Source organism: Pseudorca crassidens, chromosome 2, assembly GCF_039906515.1.
Source record: "Pseudorca crassidens isolate mPseCra1 chromosome 2, mPseCra1.hap1, whole genome shotgun sequence".
NCBI classification, from domain to species: Eukaryota; Metazoa; Chordata; class Mammalia; order Artiodactyla; family Delphinidae; genus Pseudorca; species Pseudorca crassidens.
In genome coordinates, this window is record NC_090297.1 from 67,388,305 (window position 1) to 67,406,186 (window position 17,882).

The 17,882-nt window shown below is 36.1% G+C and overlaps 1 protein-coding gene across 8 annotated transcripts in view; it reads right to left on the minus strand.

Moving 5' to 3' along the window:
- ZZZ3 (zinc finger ZZ-type containing 3) overlaps positions 1–17,882 on the minus strand; it is a 103,003-nt gene that overhangs the window by 59,341 nt on the left and 25,780 nt on the right. For 6 of the 8 annotated variants that reach the window (XM_067726612.1, XM_067726615.1, XM_067726616.1 and 3 more), the window contains one exon: positions 1,068–1,201. The exons of the other annotated variants lie outside the window; for them this stretch is intronic. The gene's annotated coding sequence lies outside the window, so the exon portion shown is untranslated. The remainder of the gene's footprint in view (positions 1–1,067; positions 1,202–17,882) is intronic. 8 annotated transcript variants of the gene reach the window in all.

The window sequence follows — 17,882 nt, forward strand, 5'->3', positions numbered from 1 at the left end:
AAACATAAGGATTTTCTGGCTTTAGTACCCAGTTGGCCAGATATTTTAATTAATCTAATTATAATCCATTTCTTGGACAGTCTGGCTAATTACAGTTTTACTTTATAATAATGTATTATGATATCCTTTTCAGAGAATCTGGATAAATGGGTTACTATGAGTGCCCATCCAAAAACAAGGAGGAACACCAGGAAAAAGACTAACGATGTTCATGATGGAAACTGTCACTTTATTATAAACATAAAACTAGATATTCTAGAAGTGACACTATTTTTGGTAAAAGATTGCAACTTAAAAACTAATGCAAAAAAATTTTTTAAATAAAAACTGATGCAATTATCAAGCTTTGTAAACTAGATTTACTGCCTAGAAAAAATAAATAGATTACAGTTTAAGTCAGCAAGAGGGCAACAAGGCTAATATCTAATATCTATAGATGCAACCTCTCCCAGATATGTCTTCTAAATTCTTGAAAAGCACAAGGTAGGAAAATTGTCTAAATAAAATTATTTAATACTACATTAAAAAATGTTCTAAATTAACATGAGGAGGGTGCACAGTGAAAAATGGTCCTACAAAAAAGTAACCCTTGACTTGAAACTTCACTCTTCTTATAACATTCGAATTGCCAACGCCTTTGTACTCAGCCCTGAAATCCTTTCACAAACATGGTAAAGCATTACACTGTATGGTGTATGGAGATGGTAGCAAACAACAGAGCCAAAGAGGATCCACAGTTTAGGATGTGTCTCTGAGTATCCGCTGGCACGCCCATTCCAGCGCTCTATCAAGTTCCAATCAGTCACGTTACTATCCTATTTGGGTAGGGTTTGCTGTTGCAACATCATCCATTATGATATTTGCCAGGCAAGGAGATCTGCAACAGTTATTTTCACAGAAGAACTGATACTTACAGCTGAGTCCTACCAGTACTAAGATAAACAGGATCATGCAGATGATTAGGCAGATTAGGCTTCTTAAAAGCCTAATACAGTGAAAAGGAAACTTCAATTACTTCTACTAACTAAAGCCCACTTGGCCTTAATTAAGATTACATTTTTTCTTACCTTTTTAAAAAGTGTTTCGCCTAGTATTTGATTCCCAAGCGTCTGCATTTATCTGTCATCACTGTTAATGTCCATGTTACACTGTGACTTCAGGTATTACTTATTTATATGGTTGTACTAGCACAACTTGATATCTGTGAAGGGAAACCACAATATAGTCACTATGGATGTGTTACTGTTTACAGATTTGTGGATAAAACTGATAATATTTCTTAACACACCACACACTGCATTTTCTAATAAATTTCACAAATAATTCCTTATATTTAGCTACAAAATATGTTACTTTTTAGCAGACTAAGATGATTTAACACTCTTACAAATGCTTCTCACAGTACCCACATAAAATATTTCAAATTTAATTCTAAATTAAAATTCTTACAAGTTTTAGAGCTTCTTAGATTCCTTTTCTGACTACCAATGTAGACATACAGATATATCTGTAATTTCTCAGACATTAATAGAAAAGTACTTTTTTGTGTTTTATAACAATATTAGGGAATAAATCTAGAAGCTTAAGAATGCAGTAAAAAAAGATCATGACTTTCCCCTAAATGTGACTTTAAAACATTGTATGTCTTTTAAAGTAACATTTTTGTCTTGGTTAGATTATCCCTCTGTGACTAATCTGACCATGTTATTTTGAATATAAATAGAAAATAAATGTGACAAAATAAGTGAAGAAACAAATCAAGATGTAGCTGTACAAACGTTCCTTAAAAAAAAGTAAGCTTCTTAAAAACATACACATGGTTGTAGGTTACAAGTCTGAGAAACACATCAATGTGCTTACAATGATAATGAAAAGCATTATATAAAACTTTAAGTCATTTCTACCCATTTATTATTGGAAAAATAAGCTAAAAAAAAGTCATATGTATGTCAAAGAAATCTATCAATGGCATTCTAAAATGATTCAGCATGGTGTACCATCCCAAATTCCAAAATCTACACAGAAAATGCAGATAGCCTTACATCTGTTTTGTGGATAAAATTTGTTACTAGAGTTGTCAACCTGACATGTTCTCAGTGAAAAGTTTCACTAAAATACAGTAGAAAACTAACATAATATCAATTATATTTAAATTTTTTTTAATTGGAGGAAAAAAAAAATAGACAGTGATTAAGAAATACTAATATCTATCCTCAAACACTTCATTCCTATTATTTGTTTTCTTTTTTTTTCCCCCGCCACTCCACACATCTTGTGGGATCCTAGTTCCCCGACCAGGGATTGAACCTGGGTCCCCTGCAGTGGAAGCACAGAGTCCTAACCACTGGACTGTCAGTGCATTACCTCATTTGTTTTCAAACGTTAAAAAAGACTTTAGGAAATGCCAAAAAAAGTTAATACAGATCTAGGTATTCCTAAATTTAAAAGTTGATATAAATTCTCTTGTAACAAGCAAGGAGTTAAAATAGTCAAAACTCTTCTTATATTCCCTACATAGCAGTCTTCATTTCATTCACTATACATTTCATATTTAAGATTCTGCACAAATACTATATGCTTTCTGGAGCAGAAAAGCTACTTAGAATTGTGACAAACTACAATAATTTTTAAATTTGAACTATTTAAATATATAACTTACTTCCAGAAGTTTAAAAAACTTAGCTACTTTGTCTTTTGAAACGCATACAAAATAGAAAACAAACCATTTAAATCCCATTCCTAAGGGCTTATTTATTCTTTGCCACAGAGCTTTGCTTGTTTTCACGTACTAACAAAATTCATTGACTATTCAAGAATTCCAAAAGCAAATCCAGAAACCAATCTTGACTGAAAAGACTTACTTTTCCTACCATTTGCAGTCTAACACTAGTACTACTGTGTTAAACAGATTACGGATCTCAGATTCATGGCACATATGAAATCACTTCAAAAGACTACAGAAAATCTCACTAGAAAATATATCAGTTCTACTAATATAGCAAAGTTATAAGCCACACAACATACTATAAAAGTAAAACAGTGACATCCAAGCTAAATGCAATCTAAATTATAAGACACTGAATTTTTTTTTTTTAGTTTTATAAGACCTTGGGGATAAAAACTCAGAACAAAGGTTATAATATAGATTCATATTTCACACCCAATTCTTCAGTTGTTATAAGAAAAATACTGAACACATGCACTGCAGTACACTATGGCTTTAAGTGATTTTAAAAGAAAACAGAGAGAGGGACATTCAAAGCTGGTTGTAAAAAGCATTAAGATAATGGTCAAAGACAAAAATACTTTTTCTAGACAATTAAGTTTATCACAGTTACTTGCTATAGAGAGCTGAACCGAATTTTCACTTGGTACAAAGTATGACCAAGAAGATCACACTTTCCTGGCTCCCTAAATTGTTTGTAACCACAGATGCAACGTCTTGGATGCCTCCTACAGATTTCAGAGATAAGCCTATTACATAGTCAACAGAAAGGAATAGAAAGAGCATCAGATTTGGTGGAAGGAGAAGGAAATATGATTCTCTACCCACCATCAATAATAACTGTTTGACCAAGAGAAAACCACTTTGCACTTCTGCATTTCATTTCTTCACCTATAAAACAGGAGACATAATACCTGCCGACTACATCTCAGGGTTACTATGAAGTTCAGTGAGATTATACCTGCAAAGCAGGCAAACTTTAGTGTGCCTAGGAAATTCCTGGAACTAACTGCCCCAGAAATTCAGATTCAGCAGTTCTGGACATGCACACATAAATCTTTATTTTTAATTAACCACTTCAGGTCATTCCAATGTAGGGATCCCCCAAAGATGAGGCTCACCCTTTGAAAAAAAAAATTCCATCACTTTCTTCTGAAACTTTAGTGTTTGTAAGCATTACCCTAGGGGCTTATTTAAAATACAAATTTTTAAACCTCATCCTTAGAAATTCAGATTCAATAAAGGTGGGGCAGGACACAGAATCTTCATTTTTATCAAACACACTACAGGTGATTGAGATGTAAATGGCTCATGACCCATCCTTTTACAAACCCTGAACTAGATTCTTCCCCATACACGTTTCTCAAATCGTTCTCCACCTCTCTAGTGTCATCCATGACTAACATTAGGCCTTTATCACTTCTCACTTGAACTAACCCACATGACTTATAATTGGTCCCTCTACTTTAAGTCTTGTCCCTTACAAATGCATGGTCTACAGCGGCGTCTAAAGCGCACATTTCTGTCACTCTCTTATCTAAAACTTCCAAGGGACTTCCGCTTCTGGCCAAGACAGGGTAACAGAGATGAGATTTACGTTCCTATCCGAAACAACTAAAAATCTGGGCAAAATATAAGAAAATGTTTTTCAGACACTGGAAACCAGACAATATAGGAGAGTGATCGATGAAAGAGAAGAAACAAATAAAGCAAAGCCCCAGCTTCCTGCTTGGAGAGTTTCCAAGCTTCAGAGTGAGGAGGGTGATCCCAGGCAAAGCAGTCTCCCTGATTTAAGAAAATGAAGCACAGAGTCTGGGGAGACCCAAGTAGCTAAGGTTCCCAGAACACTTGTACCAGAGAGGAGGCAGCTTCAGAGAGAGCAAGTAAGACCTCAGGAGATCTGCAGAGATCCTCCTCAAGTCTTGAGCTGAGCACTGATCAGTATATGCAGTGTATCCAAGGCCTGGAAAACCACTCTTACCCATAGCCAGGGGTACGCTAGAAAATGTGTAACAACCAAGGGCAGTTGGTGGTTTATAGTTCCTGGTTTGCAGGATTACCAATGACTCTGGTGTGAATACTCCTACCCATGGCCAATTTCAAGCTATCAAGGAATAACACTGAGTGCAAAGATGGGAAGAGATACATGATAACACATTAAACATTACAGAATATTTCTAAAATAGTGATATAATAAATTACCACCAAAGCATCAAAATAGTAATAAGTAATAATATAATTTGCAAGTAATGAGTTTTGAGTATTTATCACCTTTATTCTTAATATAACTGATTTAACTATAAGTGTGTATAATTTAATTCTATTAAGAATTAAGCCAGCTCACAAACTTCCCAATATTTTGAAAACTGGCCCTCACAAGCTCTAGTATACCACTGCCCGTGGCTCACACAGGGCCAGGAATAGTTTGTATACCTATCAGCTAGAGTAGAAAAACTCATAATTCATAAGACATCAAGTACAGTGCTCAGGAGGGCATTGCTTCAGTAGTGGGACAAAATGAGCTCTAGACTAAAGATTGCTCTAGTCCCACCTAACAAAGATTAAAAGCAAGCCCCAAAAGAATAAATCCATTTGCAAGGAACTTAACTGTATCCCAGAACAAAACTCAAAAATATTTATAGGAATACAAAAACGTCTAGCACCAAACAACGTAAAACTGACAATGCCTGGCATCTAATAAAAAATTACCAGACATGCTAAGAAACAGGAAGATACTACATATAATGAGAAAATCAATCAATTAAAAAGGACACATACATGAAGATTTACTAGGCAGGAACATTAAATCAGTTATTATAACTGTTGTTAATACATTCAGAAAGATAAATGGAAAGGTTAAGCATGTTAGGTACAGATATGAAAGATATTTTTAAGAATTGATTCTTCTAGTAATGAAAAATGCTGGTTGGGATAAACAGCAGATTAGATACTGCAAAGAAAATGTCAATGAACATGAAAGCACAGCAACAGAAACTACAAAATAAAGCACAGAGACAAACAAAACTGAATAAAAAAAGCATAAATGAGCTGTGAGACAATGTCAAGCGGCCTAGTAGATGGGTAACTGGAGTGCACAAAAGCAGAAAAAAATGTCTGAAAAAGTAATGGCCCCAAATTTTTCAAATTTGACGGAAATTATAAACACACAGATCACAGAGACTAAACCCCAAGCACAAGAAACATGAAGAAAAGCACAGCACATCATAAGCAAATTGCTTTAAATAAGTTTAAAAAAAAAAAAAAGAATATCTTAAAAGCAGATGGAGAAAAATGACACATTATATACACGGGAAGAATAAGATTGAAAGCAGACTATTCACTAGAAACAACACAAGACACAAGACAGTGAAGTTTACCTTCATACTGAAAGAAACTATCAACTGATAATTCGATAGTTTTTGAAAGATATGTTCTGTAAGTTGAAATAAAGATGATTTCAAATGGTAAATGTTGGAAGATGCCATCACCAACAGAAATAAACTATAGGAAATGTTAGAGGACTTCCCTGGCGGTCCAGTGGTTAAGACTCTGCGCTTCCACTGCACGGGACGTGGGTTCGATCTCTGGTTAGGGAACTAAGATCCTGCATGCTGTGTGGCACAGCCCCCACCCACCCCCAAAAAATGTTAAAAGAAGTTCTTTAGGCAGAAGAAAAAAGATACTGGTTGGAACTCTGGATCTAACCAAATGAATGAAAAGCACCAGAAATGGAAAATGAGGGTAAATCTAAAAGAGTTTTCCCCTTAGTTGTTATATCTCTTTAAAAGATAACTGGGACTTCCCAGGTGGCGCAGTGATTAAGAATCCCCTGCCAATGCCGGGGACACGGGTTCGAGCCCTGGGCCCGGAAGATCCCACATGCCTCGGAGCAACTAAGCCCATGCACCACAACTACTGAAGCCCGCACGCCTAGAGCCTGTGCTCCGCAACAAGAGAAGCCACCGCCAACTAGAGAAAGCCTGCACGCAGCAACAAAGACTCAATGCAGCCAAAAATGAATAAATAAATAAATTTATTTTTTAAAAAAAGATAATTGACTATTTAAAACAAAATAATACCAATATACTGTGAAGTTTATAACATGCACAGAAGTAAAAGGTAATAATAGCACAACAACCAGAAAGGCAATAGTAGCACAACAACCAGGAAGGTAATAATAGCACAACAACCAGGTAATAATAGCACAACAACCTTACAACAATACAATGTTGTAAGGTTCTTATATTACATGTGAAGTGGTATAATATAATTTCAAGATACTCTGTGATAAGTTAAAGATGTAGACTATGAACCCTAAAAGCAATCACTTGCAAAAAAAAAAAAAAGATGATAGTTAATAAGCCAACAAAAGAAATAAAATAAAACATAAAAAAAAATACTAAATCCAAAAGAAGGCAGAAAGAGGGAAAAGAGAACAAAGACAATATAGGAAAAAATTTTAAACAATAGCAAGGTAGTAGGTTTAAACTTAACTACAGCTAATGTAAATGGTCTAAAATCAGTTTTAAAATAGTTATTTGGAAAAAGTTGCTTGGAAAGGATATCAATAAATTTTTAAAGATTCAAGTAATATAAATTAACCATGATGGAATTAAATTAGAAATCAATACTAAAAGTATATCTCAAAATCCCGAAATATCTCAAAATAAATAGCATGTTTCTAAATACCCCATGAGTCAAAGAAGAAAGAGAAATGAAGGGAGAAATTAGAAAATAGTGTAACTAAATGAAAATAAAAACACAACATATTAGCATCTGTGGGATGCAACAAAAGCAGCACTTAAAGGAAAATTTATAGCAGAAAACATTAGAAAAGAAATAAGAACTCAATATAACAACATCAACTTCCACCTTAAGAAACTAGGGAAAAAAAGAATAATATAACCCATATAAAAAACAAAGGGAATAATAAAGAACAGAAATCAATGAAAACTGAAAACAGAAAAACAAACATCAATAAAACTGATAAATCTCTTGCCAGACTGATCAGGAAAAAATATATATAAATTATTAATATTAAGAAACAAGGAGGGACTTCCCTGGTGGTCCAGTGGTTAAGAATTCGCCTTCCAACGCAGGGGACGTGGGTTCGACCCTTGGTCGGGGAACTAAGATCTCACGTGCCGCGGGGCAACTGAGCTCACGAACCTCAACTAGAGAGCCTGTGTGCCGCAACTACAGAGCCCGTGCGTTCTGGAGCCTGTGTGCCACAACTAGAGAGAAGCCCACATGCCACAACAAAAGATCCCACATGCCGCAACTAAGACCCGACACAACCAAATAAATAGATAAATTAAAAAAAAAAAAAAGAAGAAGTGGTATAACTGTAGATTCCGTATTTAAAAGATAATTATTCCAACAAGGGAACCAAGATAAATCAATGGGGGAAAAAATAATCTTCCCCAAAAATGGTGCTAACAAAAATGGAATATCCACATGCAAGAGAAAGTTGGACACCTATTTTTGCATTACATTCAAAAATTAACTAAAAATGAATCAAAGACCAATGTGTAGGAGCTAAAATTATAATATTCCTTGAAGAAAAATAAATATAAATCCTTTTTACCCTGGATTAGACAATGGTTTCTTACATATAACCCTTAAAGCACAAGCAACCAAGGACAAATACTACACGATTCCACTTATATGAGGTAACTAAAGTAGTCAAATTCATAGAGATAGAAAATACACTGGTGGTTTCCAGAGACTAGGGAAAGAGGGTAATGGAAAGTTATTGTTTAATGGATAGAGTTACAGTTTTACAAAATCAAATTAGTTCTAGAGGTGGATGATAGTGATGACTGCCCAACAATGTGAATGTACTTAATGCCATTAAAACTGTACACTTTAGGGACTTCCCTGGCGGCGCAGTGGTTAAGAATCTGCCTGCCAATGGAGGGGACACGGGTTTGAGCTCTGGTCCAGGAAAATCCCACATGCCGCGGAGCAACCAAGGCCGAGAGCCACAACTACTGAGCCCGCGTGCCAGAACTACTGAGGCCCGTGCACCTGGAGCCCAAGCACCGCAATGAAGAGTAGCCCCCACTCACCGCAACTAGGAAAGCCTGCGCACAGCAACGAAGACCCAATGCGGCCAAAAAAAAAAAACAAAACTGTACACTTTAAAAATGGTCAATTTTACGGACTCACACACACACACACACACACACACATGAATATTAGCCACAAAAAGAATGAAATACTGCCATTTGCAGCAACATGGATAGACTTAGAGATTAGGCTTAGTGAAATAAGTCAGACAGGAAGACATATACTATATTATATCACTTACATGTGAAATCTAAAAAATAATACAAATGAATATATATGCAAAACAGACTCACAGATACAGAAAACAAACTTGTGGTTACCAAAAGGGAGAGGGAAGGGGGGAGGGACAAATTAGCAGTATGGGATTGATAGATACAAACTACTATAAAATAGATAAGCAACAAGGATATACCATACAGCACAGGGAATTATATACTTTAATCTTGTAATAACCTATAATAGAATATAATCTGCAAAAATACTGAATCACTATGCTTTACACCTGAAACTAACACAATAGTGTAAATCAACTATACTTCAATTTTTAAAATGGTCAATTTTATGTTATGGATATTCTACCACAATTTAAAAATTAAAACTAAAAAGAAAGAAGCAACCAAAGGAAAATACAGATAAACTGGAATCATCAAAATTTAAACCTTTGGTGCTTCTAAGAACTGTATCAAGATAACGAGACAAACCACAGAATGACAGAAAATATCTGTAAATCACTCATCTACAAAGAACCTTTACAACTAAACAAAAAGACAAACAATCTAAAAAATGAGCAATGGACTTGAATACATATTTCTGCAAAAAAGATGTACAAAAAGCCAATAAGCACATGAAAAAATGCTGAATATCATTGGTCATCAGGGAAATATAAGTCAAAACCAAAATGAAATATCACTTCATACCCACTATGATTAATATGACAAAAAAATGGATAACAATACTGACAGGATATGGAGAAATTGGTACCCTCATAACTTGCTGGTGTAAATACAAAATGTTGCAGCTGCTTTGGAAAAGTCTGGCAGGTCCTTAATAAGTTAAAGATAGAATTACCATATGACCCAGAAATTTCACTCCTAGATATATACCCAGCAAAAAGAAAACACTTTCACACAAAAACTTGTCCATGAATGTTCATAGCAACATTATTCATAATAGGCAAAAAGTGAAAACAACCCAAATGTCCATAAACTGCTGAATGGATATATAAAACGTGGTACACAATGGAATATTCATTCAGCCATAAAAAGGAGTGAGGTGTTGATACCTGCTACAACATGGATGAACCTTAAAAACATAAGTGAAAGAAGCCAGTCACAAAAGGTCACATATTGTATAATTCTATTTATATGAAATATCCAGAACAGGCAAATTCATAGCCAAAAGCTACAAAAAGGAGATTAGTGGTTGCAGAGACTGGAGGAAGGGAGGAGATGGTAGAAAGTGATTGCTAATGGGTATGGGGTTTCTTTTTAGAGTGATGAAAGTATTCTAAAGGTGATGGTTATGGAACTTTGTGAATATATTAAAAATTACTGAATTATACATTTTAAAGGGGTGATTTTATTATATCTAAATTTTATATTCTCTCTCTCTCTCTCTTTTTGGCTGTACCTCGCAGCATGCAGGATCTTAGTTCCTTGACCAGGGACCAAACCCATGCCCCCTGCAGTAGAAGCACAGTCTTAGCCACTGGACCGCCAGGGAAGTCCCCTATGTTATCTCATTTTTTATGTTATTTTTAACTTACCTATTAAAAGTATGGTATACATACAGAGAAGTACGCAAATTTTAAACATGCAGCTTGATGAATTATCACAAAGTGTAGAGGTATATAAGAGTTCCAAGGATAATTTTCATAAACAAACAACCAAGGATTAAAACTACTACCTCTGCCTCAAGTGTCTTTACCTTCTTTCCTTTGCTAGCTAACATTTATCTTGCCCTTCAAGTCACAGATCAGATGCAACCAACTCCTGTAAGAAGCTATGTGGGGCTTCCCTGGTGGCGGAGAGGTTAAGAATCCACCTGCCAATGCAGGGGACACGGGTTCCAGCCCTGGTCCGGGAAGATCCCACTATGCCATGGAGCAACTAAGCCCAAGCGCCACAACTACTGAAGCCTGCACGCCTAGAGCCTGTGCTCCGCAACGAGAAGCCACCACAATGAGAAGCCCGCGCACCGCAAGGAAGAGTAGCTCCCGCTCGCCGCAACTACAGAAAGCCCGCACACAGCAACAAAGACCCAACGCACCCAAAAAAATTAATTAATTAAAAAAAAAAGACTTTAGCCATAAAGAAGCTATATGTTCTCAGGGAATCCTGTGCATAGCTCTTATCATACCACTGAGCACATGTGGTATTTTCCGAACTCTTTTTTAAAGCAAGAACTCTTAAATTATATGCTAAAGAAACAGAAGAAAGTAAAGCTGCTCTAGTTAAAAACAAGGGTAAAGTCACTGCATGACAGTAAGCTTGCCCACCCTCCCTCAAACTATTCCCCTAGGAGTTTGAAAATTACTACTTACTATACTCTTCTATTCACTTGTATTTCATTCACCAAAACTAGTTTATAGCAAGGCCTCTCATATTTCCCTGATGCTTAGAAAACATTAATTAAACATTATTACTGAAACATTATTCAAACTAAAAGTAAATATGTTGGATAAATCAGTAAGGGGAAAAATGTTTAAGAAAAGGTAAACAGTATTAATGGAGGTACTGAAACAGAAAAAGCCTTGGCATATCAGAGGAACTGAAATGAGGCCAGTTAGGCTGGACCTTAAGTGGGCAAGGGAGGAAGCATAATGAAATAAGCTTTAAAGCAGACAGGTGCCAGATCATGAAGGGCTTTGTAGGCCATGATAGGAATTTGATCTTTGGGGTTTTTTAAATTTACTTTTTAATTTTGTTATGTACTTTTATTTATTTTATTTTTTTGCGGTACACGGGCCTCTCACTGTTGTGGCCTCTCCCATTGCAGAGCACAGGCTCCAGACGCGCAGGCTCAGCGGCCATGGCTCACGGGCCCAGCCGCTCCACGGCATGTGGGATCTTCCCGGACCGGAGCACGAACCCGTGTCCCCTGCATCGGTAGGCGGACTCTCAACCACTGCGCCACCAGGGAAGCCCTTGTTATGTACTTTTAATCTGAAGTATTTATTCCATAGAAGAATTTTAAAGAAGAGAATGACACAATCTAATATACAGTTTTAAAAGATCATTCTGACTGCTGTGTGAATGTGAACTCAAGAGCATAATGGGAAGGGAACAAGAGTATCCTAATAAATTTGAACAAAGGGAATAAAAGAATAAACGTTTAAGCAGGAAAGTGACTACATCCAATATTGTCACTTGTTTTCATTCATTCAACAAATACTAACTGGGACCAACTGTGGTCCTGGCACTGTTCTGGACACTGGGAAGAGGTAAATTCCTGCTTTCACAGAGCTTACATTTTGTATAAACAATTCAACAGATAAATTATGTCAGATAAGTACTACAAAAAATAAAGCAAAGGGCTTCCCTGGTGGCGCAGTGGTTGAGAGTCCGCCTGCCGATGCAGGGGACACAGATTCGTGCCCGGGTCCGGGAAGATCCCACATGCCGCAGAGCGGCTGGGCCCGTGAGCCATGGCCGCTGAGCCTGTGCGTCCGGAGCCTGTGCTCTGCCACGGGAGAGGCCACAACAGTGAGAGGCCCACGTACCGCAAAAAAAAAAAAAAAAAAAAAAAGCAAGATAAGACAATGAAAATGATGGGAGTGGTCAGGGGGGAATTCTCTAATGACCTAACATTTTTTTAATTAATTTTTTTATTGGAGTATAGTTGATTTACAATGTTGTGTTAGTTTCTGCTGTACAGCAAAGTGAATCAGTTATAATATATATATATACACCCTTTTTTAGATTCTATTCCCATATTGGTCATTACAGAGTATTGAGTAGAGTTCCCTGTCCTATACAGTAGGTTCTTATTAGTTATCTATTTTATACATAGTAGTGTGTATATGTCAATCCCAATCTATCCCTCCCCCACCTTTCCCCCTTGGTAACCATAAGTTTGTTTTCTACATCTGTGACTGTATTTCTGTTTTGTAAACAGGTTCATTTGTACCATTTTTTACATTCCACATATAAGTGTTATCATATGACATTTGTCATTCTCTGTCTGACTTACCTCACTCAGTATGACAATCTCTAAGAACGACCTAACATTTGAATAGCGATCATGTAGGACCTGGTAGGCAATGGTAAGGACTTTGGATTTTATTCAGAGTGAGATGAAAGCCACTGGAGAATTTTAATCAAGGGAGTACCATGATGTGACATTTGTTTAAAAGGATCATTCCAACAGCTCTGTGCAGAACAGACTGTAGATAGCAAGAGCAGAAACATGAAGGACAGTTCCAGAGAATATTACTGCTATGGGAGAAATACCAGTGCATTATCAGAGGAAGTGGCAAGAAAAGTAGCCACTTCAACCTAGATTTTGAAAGCAGGCCAAATCGAATTCACTATCATTAATACTCTGGATGTGGAGCTTTAAAAGAAAGTCAAAGATTCTAAGAACTACTCCTCCTCTGCTCAGGAGTACTCTGCAAGGTTCTGTCCTACTCCCTCCTTTGTTACTGCCTTCTCTTATCCTTGCACAATAACTTCAATGCTTTGGGCTCCTCAATCTATACAGCAGCTTCTGCATTTCCCTTCAGAGCTTCAGTTCTATATCCAACTGCCCGCTGGACTCTACAAAAACCTCAAATTCTACTTGTTCAGAAGTGAATTCACCTCTTCCCTTCAGCCCCAATACCAATAACCTGTCCATCAGAATTACTTACCTAAATGAATGATACTACAAAATACCCTACTGCCAAAGCTAAAATCCTAGGAGTAACCTTTTCAATTCCCTTTTCCTCTATCATCCAACCCACCCACCCATACCCATATCCAATCATTCATCATATATATTTTTTTGTACATTATGTGCACTTTAATGATGTCACAGCACAAGGGTAAGGAAGATCATTTAATCTGCTTTCTCTGACTTATGTTATATAAGTGAATGCTCTAATGTTAGTCTGAAGAAAAATTAAGGGAGTCAAATCTTCAGCAAACAAAACAATAAAGTTATAGGAGAAGGATTAATGTTTGGGAAATGGTGTTATTACGACCTACAAATACACAAGTTATCTTTTATAAACACTCATATCTAACTCCACAAAGAACATATATTCCAAGTTGTTGATAAAAATTCACATTTTCCCAATGATTTACAACCTCAACTACACAGATGAATTATCAGTAGAATATCTTTTGATCCCAAATACATAAACCTTTTCATAAAAACTCTTTTAAAAATGCTTTTTAAACAAATATATAGCACCAAGTGAGAGAGTTCATTTGAATGCTGCCCATTTTACAGTGATGGAATGAAATGTGAAAGGCCATCATAATGCCTAAGGATAATTTAAAGGTCTCTATTAGTATTCCAAGTTCAAAAACTAGACTGCATCAGGAAAAAAATTAAAAGAATAAGGAAGAAAACCTCAATAGAGTTCTCCAAATTTCCCTTGAATACAATATCTATTTCTATTTTCCCAGACGCAGCATCAAAAGACTTCAACCAGAAATATTTAATGCTAGGTACTTTTTCATTTTGGGGTCTTTTGACCTTTTTTCCTTGGCTACAAAGTCAATTACAGTTTTGCACTTCAACTTGAAGTAAGCTCTTACAAAGAGAGGATAAAATCAGAGTATTTTTCCCTTACCAGAGGCAAAGTCTAAAGTCACTTTGTAATAGCTAAGTCAGCCAGACTCAAGGAGTCTAGTGGCTTATAAACAAACTATTAACTGTTCTTAATTACATATCAACAAAGCATGTTTATTTCTGTAGTATAAGTTCTAGTCTATCGAGCAAATTAAAGAAACCTAGGAAGACTGGAATAAAAGATATTTGAAAACACTGGAAAACTCAAAATCAGTCTTTGAAAAAATCTGTAAACATGAATCAAAGGTGATTCGTCTATATGGTGTAAAGGTACCTACAGCATATATCTGAAAGGAATCTTAATATACTGGATGTTGGGGTGGGGGGAGAGTTTTAGGTTCCAATCCAAACTAAACTACTTACTAGTTATATGACTTTGAGCAATTAACTGACACTCATTCCTCACCTGTGAAATGGGGAAAAAGCATTCCTACCACACAGAATTGTCCTGAGAATTAAATGAAATAATTTATATAAAGTACTCCCAGTACATATTACATAATCAATAGATACACATAATAATGATTGTTAACATTTATTATGTCCAATGCTAGGCACTATAGTTTATATTCATCATCTCATTTAAAACTCTCAGAAACCTGGGGGGGGGTCCTATTATTATTCCCATTTTACACATGAGAAAACTAAGGCTTGAAAAGTTAAATATTTTCTTCAACATTACACAGATAATTAAGTGGCAGAAAAGAGTCTTAACCACTTTGATACTGTGCTTTACAATAACAACTTTCTCATTATACCTTCACAATAATCTCAAAAGTATACAGGATAGGCATGATCTTCATTTCCTGTAGCATATGGCAACAAACTCAAGAAACGCCTATGATCACACAACTAGTAAAGCCAGAATTTGAGCCTAGGTCTTATTGCTCAAACCAGAGTTCAATCTATGAGACTATGTGGCTCTCTATATTATGGTAATAATTCTATAAACACTGTGAATGAAGCACTCCTTCCAGAAGAAAACAAGAGAGGTTATATCTAATAAACAGATGATACATGACCTATGTTAATACTTCCTCCCAATGGCTGTCAACAGTCAAATTTACCAGAAGTTAAAATATAGATTTACTTAAGAATATCAATAACACCATTACCCTACTTACATGAAGTCTGTGAGAATATCCCAGTGCTAATCAAAAGCACAAGATATTTTGACAGGTCCATTACTGTTTTCTGTGTATGCTTCTTGTTTAAACAATGACATCATTTAACAGAGAACTAGAAGAGTTTTATACTTCTTTGTAAGTCATTCAGTCTCTCCTGCAAACTCATTCCCTCTCTCTGTTCATGAAGAAGGAAAAGATTTCCACCTTTGGAAAGGCGTAAAGACTGAACACAAGACAGAGCCTAAGGCTTGATACGAAAAGTGCCCTTCATTGTATTTATCTCCTATTTGTCTCCTAGAATAGAAAACTTAAGAGAAGGAAGCCAATTAAATAGTTAATACTGACACAACATGATCAAACAAATGATTTGTAAGATCAAAATTAAAATTGCTTCTTCTATAATTACCTTTACTTTGACTGGATTTTAGTCATGACAGTATTTTTAAATATTTAAAAGAAACAGCTACTTTTTTTGTTGTTGTTGTTGGGGGTAGGAGTTTATTAATTAATTAATTTATTTTTGCTGTGTTGGGTCTTCATTTCTGTGCAAGGGCTTTCTCTAGTCGTGGCAAGCGGGGGCCACTCTTCATCGCGGTGCGTGGGCCTCTCACTATCACGGCCTCTCTTGTTGCAGAGCACAGGCTCCAGACGCGCAGGCTCAGTAGTTGCGGCTCACCGGCCTAGTTGCTCCGCCACATGTGGGATCTTCCCAGACCAGGGCTCGAACCCGTGTCCCCTGTATTGGCAGGCAGATTCTCAACCACTGTGCCGCCAGGGGAGCCCCAGCTACTTATTTTTTAACCAAAAGGGGTATGAGCAAATATGGTCATCTGATTCATGACAAAGGTAAAACTATAGTACAGTGGGGAAAGAAAGGTTTTCTTCAATAGATTACAGAGAGTCAACTAGATATCCATATGGAATAAAATGTGATTTGACTACTGCCTCATGCCATACACAAAAATCAATTCAGACAGACTACGGATCTAAATGGGAAAGGTAAAAAAAATTTTTTAACTTTTTAGCAGGAGAACAGCTTTATCATCTTGGAACAGGCAAAGATTTTCTTGAACAGGTCACAGAAAGCAGCATTTGAAAAAATGGACTGGGAATTTCCTGACGGTCCAGTGGTTAGGACTGCTTCCATTGCAGGGGGCACTGGGTCGACCCCTGGTTGGGGAACTAAGATCCCCATCGTGTTGTGGACAAAAAAAAAAAAAACAAAAAAAGAAAAGAAAGAAAAGAAAAAAAAAATGGATCAACTGGATTATGTTACAATTTTAGAACTTCTGTTCAGCACAAGATACCATTAAGAGAATGAAAAGGCCAATCCAGAGTGGGAAGAGATATTTGCAATGTATATTTCAATCAAGAAAGGACTCATGTTCCAATATATTTTAAAAATTCCTATAAACCAATAAGAACAAGATACACACCTAATATTTTTTAAACAGGCAAAGATTTGACCACACAAAAAATGAAAGCCAATTAGCCAATAAACATGAAATGATGCTCTACTTCATTATTCATCAAGGAAACAAAAATCAAAACCATATGACTATGATTTTTTAAAAAGGCAAAACAAAAATTGACAAGAGGGAATTCCCTGGCAGTTCAGTGGTTCAGACTCTGGTGCTTTCATTGCCAAGGGCCCGGGTTCAATACCTGGTCGGGGAACTAAGATCCCACAAGCCTACACCACGGCAAAAAATAAAAAAATAAAAATTGACCAAGAATGTGGAGCAACCAGAACTCTGATACGCTACTGGGAAAAGTGTAAACTGATATAACCACTCTGGGAAACTGTCAATATCTACAGTTCAATAAATACACACTGTCTGACCCAATCATTTCAATCCTAGGTATATAGCCAATAGAAATGTATACATATGGGGGAAAAAAGAGAAATGCATGCGTATGTTCATCTAAAGACATGTATAAGAATGTTCATAGCAGCACTATTTGTAACTACCTAAATGCCCATCAACAATAGATATATAACTTGTTGATTATTCACACAATGAAATAGTATACAACAATGAAAATAAGCTAAAAGTTCATGCAACAATTAAAAGGTCATAAGCATAATGTTTAGCCAAAGAAGACAGACACAAAGGAGTACATACTGTATGTTTCCATTTATATAAAGTTCAAGAACAAGTAAAACTAATGTGTGTTGA